Here is a 12,803-nt window from a genome sequence, read left to right as displayed (position 1 = left end):
ATATAAATACCATGGATCAGCATACCATGTATACTCCCTGCCCAGTCCAGAAATCCTTTACATACCGTGTCAGGGCCCAACACAGAAGAGCCTTGACATGGCCTGTTGCCCTTAAACATAGTAACCAGTAAACTGGGAGATGTCCCCTTCCTAGTTCAGGACCTTTATCCAGACCTCTGCTCCCTAAATCACTAAGCAGAACAATCTTCCTTGCAGGCAATACTAAATCAGTTAAGGTCCAGAGCTTTAACACAGTTCAGTACACAGGGAGATAGGTCCCACTAAGTCTAGATCAGAAATAACAAAGTGGCATCTTTCAGGTCAAATCTACCTTGCACACTTTTTGTCCACATGCAATATTTTCTCTCTCTCTACTTCCTTCTCTCCTTCCTTCCTTTCTCCCTTCTTCTCTCTCTCTCTCTCCCTTCTTTTTTTCCTTTTTCTTCTCCATTCCACCCATTCTTTTTCAATTGAGACAAGCCTTGAAATTTGAAATATTACACTTTTAAAAACACAACCCAGGTCATTATTTTTTGGTGGGACTGAAATTTGAGCTCAGTACTTCGCTCTTGCAAAACAGGTACTCTACCACTTGTGCCACAGCTCCAGTTCATTTTGCTCTGCTTATTTTGGAGATGGGGTCTCAAGAACTATTTTCCAGAGTTGGCTTGGAACTGCGATCCTCCCAATCTCACTCTCCCAAGTAGCTGGATTAGAGGCATGAGCCAACAGTGTCTAACGCAATCTGGGTTTTTAACGTATCTTTTAAGAATTGGAAAATATGGGGTTGGGGGTATGGTTCAAGTGACAGAATATTGCCTAGTAAGCACAAGGCCCCAACTTTAAAGCTCAGTGCTGCCAAGAAAAAGGAAAATATGGCAACACTAGACTGCTTTGCTATACAGTTAGATCAGAGTTGCAGCTGCCTTTGCTCCCTTCTATTCCCAATAAAACTCTGGGATTGGCTACTATTATAATTTTACTATTTATTTTTCTATTATATTTGAAAACATTTTCTGAACCCATGCTTCCATTAGTGGTGGCTCAAGAAAAATGAGAGCTGATTTCTTTATAAAAATTATTGATATTCTTTTACAGTTAAATATGCAAATACCCAACCTATATATTCATTCATTTACCTGGAGGAATCTGAGTTAGTGATCCTAGAATTAGATACCTACAATTGTTCAAAACAAAAACAATGACCCCACAAATGGTGGTCACATGTGACCACATGTGTCTTCATAGACCATGTACTATGGTTTAGATATAGTTTGAGTTGTCCCATAAAGGTTCATATGATAGAATTTGGAATTTTGGTCCCCAGTGTGGCTATATATATATATTCTGAGGGTGGTTTTTAAAACCACCCTCAGAAATGATTAATGCTGGCATAGTGAAGTGCATTAGTGCTGCTCATTGGATGGATTGTTATGAAGTGAGTTAGGCTTCATCAGCTGTCTCTGTCTTCCTGTCTCATGATGCAATCTCTCCCTCTTTCCTGCATTCACACCATAATGCCATCTGCCATGCTGTGATGTAGCCAGAAAGCCCTCACCAGAGCTGAGTAGATGCTAGTGCCATGCTTTTGTACTTCCAAAACTCCTTCCTGTACAAAGTTACCAGCTTTAAGCATTTTATTATAGCAATACAAAAAGGTCTAAGATACTATGACACTATTTGGCAAATCAGAAGACAGAACCAAAAAACAAAACTTATGTTTGCCATGCCATTCATGGCACATGACACAATCTGCATTGGACAAGCTCATTTTCAGTTTGTGAAACTAGGCCCTTCATAATTCAATAAATAAACACAGAATCGTATCTTGCAACGGTTTACTAAACTATGGCATGGATACAGATATTGGATTTATTAATAGCTATTTCTCACTAAACTAAGTGGCAATATGAGAATGGGCTATAGCCTAAATCCATCAGCTTATCTTTAAGTGGGCTAAGTGGTGTTCTGCACATGCATCTTGTCTCAGACATTTGCTTTGTGCACAATAGTTTGCAACTAGTTCCTGGTCTCCTATGATACTGCCTTCGGACATGGACTATTGTATGGTGAAACCTGGTACATTAAGAAAACAAGGTTGGGCATGCTGATTTTTTTTTAAATCTCAGTGACTTAAAACACCAAAGGTTTATTTTTCACTCATATTTTATGTCCAGTGCAGTCCAGCAAAAGGGACTATGCTCATCACAATCATTCAGCAAACTTTGACTAGAAAAAGGTCCATATAGCATGAAACAGCTCTTCTCAGACCAGGATCACAAGTAAACTCAAGTCTTAGTGGACATTTTCCAGAGTAAGGTCTGTATCTATACTCCTATTAAGCAAAGGATAGTCCCTGTTCCTTTGAGGCTTATAAGCCTCATTTATAGGCCTGTCCTTGATCAGAAAGTCTAAGCACATTTTATGATCCTTAATAGACCACAGCAATCCTAAAACTGTAGTTAAGTATACTCAAGTCTAAACTAAACCATGACATACATTGTGACCATCCCACCACTTGTCAAACCATGGCCTTTCCCACTGTTTATCAAACCAAGAGAGGAGAGAATGTGTACCAAGAACAAGGCTTATATAAATATACCATGCTTCACTCAACTTTTCATTCATTAAATCAATATTTGTTGAAGACCGATCAGATAGGAGGCACTGTGCTAGAGTAACACTCCTGCCAGCACTCTTGAGAGACAGCTCCTAACCACATTGGCAATTGTATCTAGCAAGCCAAAAGTCAGCCCCAGACTTAGACCACAGAACCTGTAAACATATTATAAGGACCCAAACAAGAACTACACAGATTTTTGCTTATATCTACGTTTTATTTCTTTTCACTAATATCCAATATTCCACTGGGTGAATGTTTCATGATCTATTTAACTACTATACTTTTTTTTTAAGATAGTCTCACTATGTAGCCAAAGCTGGCCTCAAGCTCGTAATCCTCCCCCTTAAGCTTCACAAGTGCTGGGATTATAGATGTGTACCACACATCAGGCTTAAGTATTCTACTCTTAAGGGAAAGCTTCTGTAGACATACTTATATGTATGTCCTGGAATATAATGTATTTTTGTTGGCTGTATACGTAAATGTGGAACTGCTCAATTATGAAATATATATTATATATATCTTCAAGTTTAGTATTTAATACCAAACAATTTTCTAAATGGGTTACAACAATTTATAGTCCCTGTACAGTCACTATTGTACCATGTTGTTGTCAGCCATTGTTAGTATCAGATTAAATTGGTTTTTGAGACACTATCTCCAGTACCAGGCTGGACTTGATCTCCCTATACTCTGCCTCTACCTCCATAGTGCTGGGATCACAGGTGTGCACCACCACTCCCAGCCAAGACTTAAATGTTCACTGTTTAAGTTCATTGTGTTTTTAATTTGCATTTTCTTGAATACTAATGAGATTAAGCAATTTTTCATGTTGTTGCCTATTTTTACTTACGGTTTTGAGGAGTAGCTGTTCAAGTCTCTTGCCTATTTTCCCCCTTTTTTTGTGTGGTGCTGGGGTTTGAACTCAGTGCCTACACCTTGACCCACTCTACCAGCCCTTTTATGTGATGGGTTTTTTCAAAATAGGGTCTCACTGTTTGCCTGGGCTGGTTTTGATACTCTGGCTGTGATCCTCCTAATCTTTGCCTCCTGAGTAGCTAGGATTACAGGTGTGAGCCACTGGTGTCTGGCTCCATTTTGTTATCTATCTTTTTCTTACTGGTTTGTAGGTGCTCTTTATGCATTTTGGAGAATAACATTTTTTCTTCTAGATGTTTTGCAAATATCTCCTTTCCCTCTGTCAACTTCTTTTCACTTTATGGTATTTTCTGGTAAAGAGGATCACTTAATTTTAATGCACTCAAATTCTTTAATCCTTTCTTTTATTGTTAATTTTCTGTGTTTCTTTTTAAAGAACTCTTTATTTGGCGTTAAGTACTGGGGTTTGAACTCAGGGCCTTACACTTGCTGAGCAGGTGCTCTACCATTTGAGCCATTCCATGAGCCCCTCATTCATAAATTTTTAAAGAATAGCTTCCAAGTATATAAAATAAAGAAGTTAAAAATTGAGATTGTAATCCCACTTCTGAAAGTGACCAATTATACAACATTGACAAGTTATACAATGCGTTTCCATGATGATTTACAATCTGACTGATATGAGATGGAATCTTAGTGTAGTCTTATTTGCATTTCCTTTATGGCTAAGGATATAGAACATTGCTTCATGTATTTATTAGTCATTTGTATTTCTTCTGAGAGTCCTCTATTCAATTCATTTGTCCTTATTAATTGGATTATTTGTCCTTTTGCTGTTTAGCTTTTTTGAGGTGAGTGGTACAGTACTGGAGTTTGAACTCAGGACTTCATGCTTGCAAGGCAGGCACTCTACCACTTGAGCCACTCTGCCAGCCTGTTTTGTGTTGGGTATTTTCAAGATAGGATTTCTCCAACTATTTGCCCAGGCTGGCTTCGAAATGTAATTCTCCTGATCTCTGCCTCCCAAGTGGCTAGGATTACAGGCATAAGTCACCAATGCCCAACCCTTATAGAACTTTTATTTTTCAGTCTTTCGAATTTATATCTTTAGTCTCCCTGGCAATTATTTTGTGTATATTATGAAGTAAGGGTCCAATTTCATTTTTTCAGGTATATACTGACAATTACACCAGCATCACTTGTTAAAAGGATCATCCTTTCTCCACTGCTCTGTAGTGCCATCTTTGTTATACAGCATGTACATACGTAACAGTTTGTTTCTGAAAAGTTGCTCCAATGGTTTGTCTTTCATTGCACTGTAAACACTATAGATAAATATAGCTTTATGACAAGTATTGATATCTGATAGAGCAAATCCATTCACCTTGTCCTTCAAGAGTATCTTGGCTAACTTTGGCTTTGTGGAGATAGATAGATAGATAGATAGATAGATAGATAGATAGATGATAGACATACAAAGTTTCTTTATACATATATTGCAAAATAGATGTATTTTAATTATACAAAGTAATAGGGTTCATTTTGACATTTTCATACAAGCATACAATGTACTTTGATCATATTCACCCCTTCTATTAGTTTCTTATCCCCCCCTTCCCCATCTCCTTACCCCTTCTGTATCCCAAATAGTCCCCCATTACTTTCATATCCTTTTTTCCCTCTAAATTACACATATGAGAGAAAACATTTGAAGCTTGTCCCTGAAGATGGCTTATTTAGCTTAAAATGATGTTCCCTGGTTGCATCCATTTTCCTATAAACAACATAATTTCATTCTTCTTTATGACTGAATAATATTCCATTATGTGTAAATATACCTAGTATGTAAATGTTATTTGTTTTTTGTTTCAAGGCTTTCTAACATTGTATTATGAATTTTTCAAACATACAGAAAAGGTAAAATAATTTTATTGTGAAAAAACACAGACTCACCACCTAGACTTCATCATTAATGTTTTACTGTACTTACTTTATCATGTATCTAGCCATCTCCATCCCTCTATCTATCCATTCATGCATGTTACTTTTGGTGGGTTTCAAAGTAAGTTGCAGACATCAGTATGCTTACCCCTAAATTTTCAACATGCTATTCTTTCTTTTTCCACTTTCCTTTTTCTAACTGCTTATTGCAATTGTGTGGAAATAAAATTGAATCCTGCATGTAGTTCTAGCCCAAACTCTAGTTGAATTGTCATTAATTCTAATCATTGATCGGATATACTTTTGGAATGTCTGTATACACAGTCATCTCACATGCACATAATAAAAATTCAGGTTTATCTTCTCAAAACGATACACTATTTTTGCTCTTATACTATTTTTATTCCTAATTTGCTATTAGCTTTATCATGAATGGATATTGAATTTAATAATTTTTTTGCATTTTCTGAGGTTGCCATATTATTCTCTGTTAATATGTTCCAATGGCCTATTAAAACAATTGGTTTTATAATGTTAAAACATTCTTGCATTCCTAGGAATACACCAGCCTTATTCCAGATATATTATCCTTTCCATTTACTGCTGAACATGATTTGCTAAAATTTGATTTAGAATTTTTGCATCTATGCAAATGAGATTGATGTGTCATTTGCCTTTCTCAAACTTCTTGCATTCTGGTACCAAGATTATCAAAGCCACATAAAATGAGTGTAGGAACATCCTACCAATTTCTAGCCTCTGGAAGAAATTGGAGCTATTTCTTCTTCAAGTGTTAGTATAACACAACTGTAAAGATATCTAAATCTGAAACCTTAATTATATTTGAATTTCTATTTTTATGCACCAATTTTGATATTATGTTTTCAGTGAATTTATACATTTTACCCATTCTCCTTTGAAAGATAAGTTTTAAAAGGTGAACAAAGCATATGAAAAGACATGTTTCAAACCATCAAGGAGATTCCAAGATGGCGACTAGAGGGAGGAAGCAGAAAGCATTCCTCCTAAAGTAAAGTCTTGGAGAGATGCCGGAGATACACCTTACGGGAAAAACCATGAAGAAGAGGCAAAACTTTGACTCCTCCACACCCCCACCCTGCGCATAGCATTCCCACTCCACGTTAAACGGAGAAACCAGGAGGGCTCCCATGCCACTGCCAGACGGCAGCACCCAAATGGCTTGGGAAGACGCAGACCACAAGGTGAACTAAGCAGCACGTGGTACTCCCACAGACAATCCTGGGCCAGATCAGCATAGCCCCCTGGACAGACCGCCCCCCACCCAGGGAAAAAAGAAAAAAAACTGAATAATAAGCAACAACAACAACAAAAAAGACACATAGCAAAGAGGGCAGGGCACCCTGAGCGCCAAAGAGAGGGGGAGGGGAAATCCCTCACAGAACTGTAAATAAACAGGCAGGAGTGGAGGACCCCACCCAGCAAACTCGGAGCGGGAAAGCTTGTAAAAGTGGCTGTGTGAGGACAGCTACACAGGAGAGGGGGGAAAGGACACTTCCCACGTGAACTGTAAATAAATAAGCCAGCCAGAGAAGGCAGGAGCGGTGGCACACACCCAGCAACCAGGAGTGGGAAAGCTTGTAAAAGTGGTGGTGAGAGGAAAACTCCACAGGAGAGGGGGGAAGACCCACTTCCCACATGAACTGTAAATAAACATGCAGACCTGAGAAAGCGGGTGCAGTGTCACCTCCCCCAGTGTGTTTGGAAAGGGGAAAGCTTGTAGGAGTGGCATTGCGCCCAGGAGAACTCTGAGTAAACAAAACCTGCTGGGCTAGGTGAGTGTTAAGCTCACTCCTGAGATCTGCATAAATAAAGCCTCCAGCAACAGCAGGCTGACAGCAGCGGGCAGGCAAGCCACAGCCGCAGATAGCCATTCACAGAACAGTCTCCAGACTCTTTTTTTGCTCTCTCCCTACCTTTGATGAGACAATAACTGAACTACACCTGCATGCTGAAAAACTTACTGAAACTGTATTGAATTAGAACTTGGGACACTTTGGGTTTTTTTGTTTGTTTGTTTTGTGCTGTTTTGTTTTATTTTGTTTTTGTTCCCCTTTGAGGAGATAACGATAGAACTACTTCTGAGACACCATCTCCAGGATTAGAGGCTGAGGGATGAACACCAAAATTATTAAGACTGAAACTTTATTGCATTTGAACTTAGAGGTTTTTTTATATATTTTTTATTTTTTATTTTTATTCTTTTTTCATCCAAATTCTACACAAAATACATTCTTCTTAGCAGCCCATGGAACCTTCTCCAAAATAGACCATATCCTAGGGCATAAAGCAAGCCTCAGTAAATATAAGAAAATAGAAATCATACCATGCATTCTATCTGATCACAATGCAATAAAACTAGAACTCAACAACAAACATAAAGGCAAAGCAAACAGCTGGAAATTGAATAACTCATTACTTAATGAACAATGGGTCATTGATGAAATAAAAGAGGAAATTTAAAAGTTCCTGGAAGTCAATGAAAATGAAAACACAACCTACCGGAACTATGGGACACAGCAAAGGCAGTCCTGAGAGGAAAGTTTATAGCCATGAGCGCATATATTAAAAAGACTGGAAAATAGCAAATCAATGACCTAATGACACATCTCAAACTCCTAGAAAAACAGGAACAAGCAAATCCCAAAACAAACAGAAGGAGAGAAATAATAAAAATAAGAGATGAAATCAATGAAATAGAAACCAAAAAAAAAAAAAAAATACAGGGCAGAGAAATGACCCAAGCCTTGTATGCACATATGAATAATAAAACAATAAAAAAAAAGAAACCAAAAAAACCATACAAAGAATTAATGAAACAAAAAGTTGGTTCTTTAAAAATAAACAATATTAACAGACCCCTGGCAAACCTGACTAAAATGAGGAGAGGAAAAAAACCCAAATTAGTAGAATCAGGAATGCAAAAGGGGAGATAAAAACAAACACCATGGAAGTCCAGAAAATCATCAGAGATTACTTTGAGAAACTATATTCAAATAAATTCAAAAATATTAAAGAAATGGACAGATTTCTAGATACATATGATCATTCAAAAGTAAACCAAGCAGATATTAATCACCAGAATAGATCTATAACACAAAATGAAATTGAAGCAGCAGTCAAGAGTTTCCCCAAAAAGAAAAGTCCAGGACCTGATGGATTCTCTGCTGAATTCTATCAGACCTTTAAAGAAGAACTGATACCAATCCTCCTTAAACTGTTCCACAAAATAGAAAGGGAAGGAAAGCTCTTCTCCTTCCGGCTCCCGGCGCTTGTGGAGCCGCGGGTTACGGTGCAGACATGGCCAAGTCCAAGAACCATACCACTCACAACCAGTCCAGAAAATGGCACAGAAATGGCATCAAGAAACCCCGATCACAAAGATATGAATCTCTTAAGGGGGTAGACCCTAAGTTCCTGAGGAACATGCGTTTCGCTAAGAAGCACAACAAGAAGGGCCTGAAGAAGATGCAGGCGAACAATGCCAAGGCCGTGAGTGAACGCGCCGAGGCTATCAAGGCCCTTGTAAAGCCCAAAGAGGCCAAAAAACACAGGATCCCAAAGGGTGCCAACCGCAAGCTCGAGCGACTTGCCTTCATTGCCCATTCCAAGCTGGGGAAGCGAATTCGTACCTATATGGCCAGGGGTCGCAGGCTTTGCCGGCCCAAGGCCAAAGCCAAGGCCAAGGCCAAGGCCAAGGCCCAGGCTGCAGCTCCAGCTTCCACTCTGGCAAAAGCTCCTACCCAGGCACAAGCTCCCAAAGGTGCCCAAGCCCCTGTGAAGGCCCCATAGTAAAGGCCTCTGTCTGCCATTGTGAGGACAAGTGGACTAATGGGACCCCCCTGGCTGTCATCTGCAGGGTGGCTGGTGTCTATGCTGTTTCTACAAATAAATCTGAAGCAGGAAAAAAAAAAAAGAAAGGGAAGGAAAATTGCTTAAAAAATTTTATGAAGCCAGTATTACACTTATCCCCAGGCAAAGACTCCTCCAAAAAGGAGAACTATAGGCCAATCTCCTTAAAGAACATTGATGCAAAAATTCTCAATAAAATAATGGCAAACCGAATTCAACAACACATTGAAAAGATTATTCACCACGACCAAGTAGGCTTCATCGCAGGAATGCAGGGGTGGTACAACATATGAAAATCATTAAATGTAATAAACCACATTAACAGAAGCAAAGACAAAAACCACTTGATCATCTCGATAGATGCAGAAAAGTCTTTGATAAGATCCAACACCATTTCATGATAAAAGCTCTAAGAAAACTAGGAATAGAAGGAAAGTACCTCAACATTATAAAAGCTATATATGACAAACCTACAGCCAGCATTATACTTAACAGTGAAAAACTGAAACCATTCCAACTAAAATCAGGAACTAGACGAGGATGCCAACTATCTCCACTCCTATCCAACATAGCGCTGGAATTCCTAACCAGAGCAATTAGGCAAGAAGAAGGAATAAAAGGAATACAAACAGGTAAAGAAACTGTCAAAATATCCTTATTTGCAGACGATATGATCCTATACCCTAAAGACCCAACAAACTCTACTCAAAAGCTCCTAGACACCATCAATAGCTATAGCAAGGTAGCAGGATGTGAAATGAATATAGAAAAATCATTAGCATTTCTATACACTAATAATGAACAAACCGAGAAAGAATATATGAAAACAATTCCATTTACAATAGCCTCAAAAAAAAAATCAAATATCTAGGTGTAAACTTAGCAAAGGATGTGAACGACCTCTACAAGGAAAACTATAAACTTCTGAAGAAAGAGATTGAGGAAGACTATAGAAAGTGGAGAGATCTCCCATGCTCATGGATTGGTAGAATCAACATGGCAAAAATGTCTATACTCCCAAAAGTAATCTACATGTTTAATGCACTTCCTATCAAAATTCCAATGACATTCATTAAAGAGATCGAAAAATCTACCATTAAATTTCTATGGAAACACGAGAGGCCACGAATAGCCCAGGCAATACTCAGTGAAATGAACAATGCTGGAGGTATCACGATACCCAACTTCAAACTATGTTACAAAGCAATAACAATAAAAACAGCATGGTACTGGCACAAAAACAGACATGAAGACCAGTGGAACAGAATAGAGGACCCAGATATGAAGCCACACAACTATGACCAACTTGTCTTTGACAAAGGGGCTAAAAATATACGATGGAGAAATAGCCTCTTCAACAAAAACTGCTGGGAAAACTGGTTAGCAGTTTGCAAAAAACTGAAACTAGATCCATGTATGTCACCCTATACCAATATTAACTCAAAATGGATCAAGGATCTTAATATCAGACCCCAAACTCTAAAGTTGGTACAGGAAAGAGTTGGTACTGGAATTAATAGGTATAGGCAAAGACTTTCTCAATGAAACCCCAGCAGCACAGCAACTAAGAGATATCATAGATAAATGGGACTTCATAAAACTAAAAACCTTCTGCTCAACAAAAGAAATGGTCTCTAAACTGAAAGGCCACCCACAGAGTGGGAGAAAATATTTGCCAGCTACACAACAGACAAAGGACTGATAACCAGAATATATAGGGAACTCAAAAAGCTAAATCCTCCCAAAACTAATGAACCAATAAAGAAATGGGCAAGTGAACTAAACAGAACCTTCTCAAACGAAGGAATTCAAATGGCCAAAAAACACATGAAAAAATGCTCACCATCTCTAGCAATAAAGGAAATGCAAATCAAAACCACACTAAGATTCCACCTCCCCACTGTTTGATTAGCCATCATTACCAACACCACGAACAACAGGTGTTGGCGAGGATGTGGGGAAAAAGGAACCCTCTTACACTGCTGGTGGGAATGTAAACTAGTACAACCACTCTGGAAAAAATGTGAAGGCTTCTTAATAATCTAAACATTGATCTACCATATGATCCAGCAATACCACTCTTGGGGATATACCCAAAAACTGTGACACAGGTTACTCCAGAGGCACCTGCACACTCATGTTTATTGCGGCACTATTCACAATAGCCAAGTTATGGAACCAGCCAAGATGCCCCACCACTGACGAATGGATTAAGAAAATGTGGTATCTATACACAATGGAATTTTATGCAGCCACGAAGAAGAACAAAATATTATCATTCGCTGGTAAATGGATGGAATTGGAGAACATCATTCTGAGTGAGGTTAGCCTGGCCCAAAAGACCAAAATCGTATGTTCTCCCTCATATGCGGACATTAGATCAAGGGCAAACACAACAAGGGGATTGGACTTTGATCACATGATAAAGCGAGAACACACAAGGGAGGTATGAGGATAGGTAAGACACCCAAAAAACTAGACAGCATTTGTTGCCCTCAATGCAGAGAAACTAAAGCAGATACTTTAAAGCAACTGAGGCCAATAGGAGAAGGGGACCAGGAACTAGAGAAAAGGTTAGTTCGAGGAGAATTAACTTAGAAGGTAACACACATGCACAGGAAAGCAATGCAAGTCAACTCCCTGTACAGCTATCCTTATCTCAAGTAGCAAAAAACCTCAGTCCTTCCTATTATTGCTTATACTCTCTCTTCAACAAAATTAGAGATAAGGGCAAAATAGTTTCTGCCTGGTAGTGAGGGATAAGGGAGTGGTAAAGGAGGGGGCAGGGGGAAGGGGGGAGAAAGGACCCAAACATTGTATGCACATATGAATAAAATAAAATTAAAAAAAAAAACCATCAAATTGACCTCAAGTTGTTGATTTAAGATACAGGTAGTAATTAAATAATAAGATGGGCTTGCCAGGTGCCTGTGGCTCATGCCTGTAATCCTAGCATTCAGGAGGCAAAGATCAGGAAGACTGCGGGTTCAAGGCCAGCCAAGGCAAATAGTTGACAAGACCCTATCTTGACAAAACCCATCACAAAAAAGGGCTGGTAGAGTGGCTTAAGGTTTAGACACTGAGTTCAAATCCCAGTACCACAAAAAAAAAAAAAAAAGAAAGAAAAGAGGGGCTGGCAGAGTGGCTCAATCAGTAAGAGTGCCTGCCTGGTAAGCATGAGGCCTGAGTTTAAACCCCAGTGCCATCAAAAAAAAATCAAATTAAATAAATAAGAGGACATCATGACCAACTTTATTTTTATCCTGAATCTTGAACCGATAAATTGCTCATATAGTGGTTTTAAACATATTTTTTATATACTTTGTCAAACTTTTACATTTATGTTTTGAAGGAAGGTTGGTCTGAAATCACTGGTCTGCCTTTATCTGATTTGAAAGAGCTTAAGCAGCTCTTTTTTTTTTTTTCTCAGTATATACCCTCCTGATGTCTCCCTCCTGTGTAGCTAAGA

General features: G+C 38.6%; 1 pseudogene; it reads left to right on the top strand.

Annotated features, from left to right (window-relative positions):
- The first annotated feature begins 8,730 nt into the window (after nucleotides 1-8,730).
- On the top strand, nucleotides 8,731-9,392 carry LOC141419930 (large ribosomal subunit protein eL29 pseudogene; annotated as a pseudogene).
- The last annotated feature ends 3,411 nt before the right edge of the window (nucleotides 9,393-12,803 follow it).

Source organism: Castor canadensis, chromosome X, assembly GCF_047511655.1.
Source record: "Castor canadensis chromosome X, mCasCan1.hap1v2, whole genome shotgun sequence".
NCBI lineage: Eukaryota > Metazoa > Chordata > Mammalia > Rodentia > Castoridae > Castor > Castor canadensis.
Note: the sequence above shows the minus strand (reverse complement) of the source record. Positions and strands in the feature narration are given on the sequence as shown.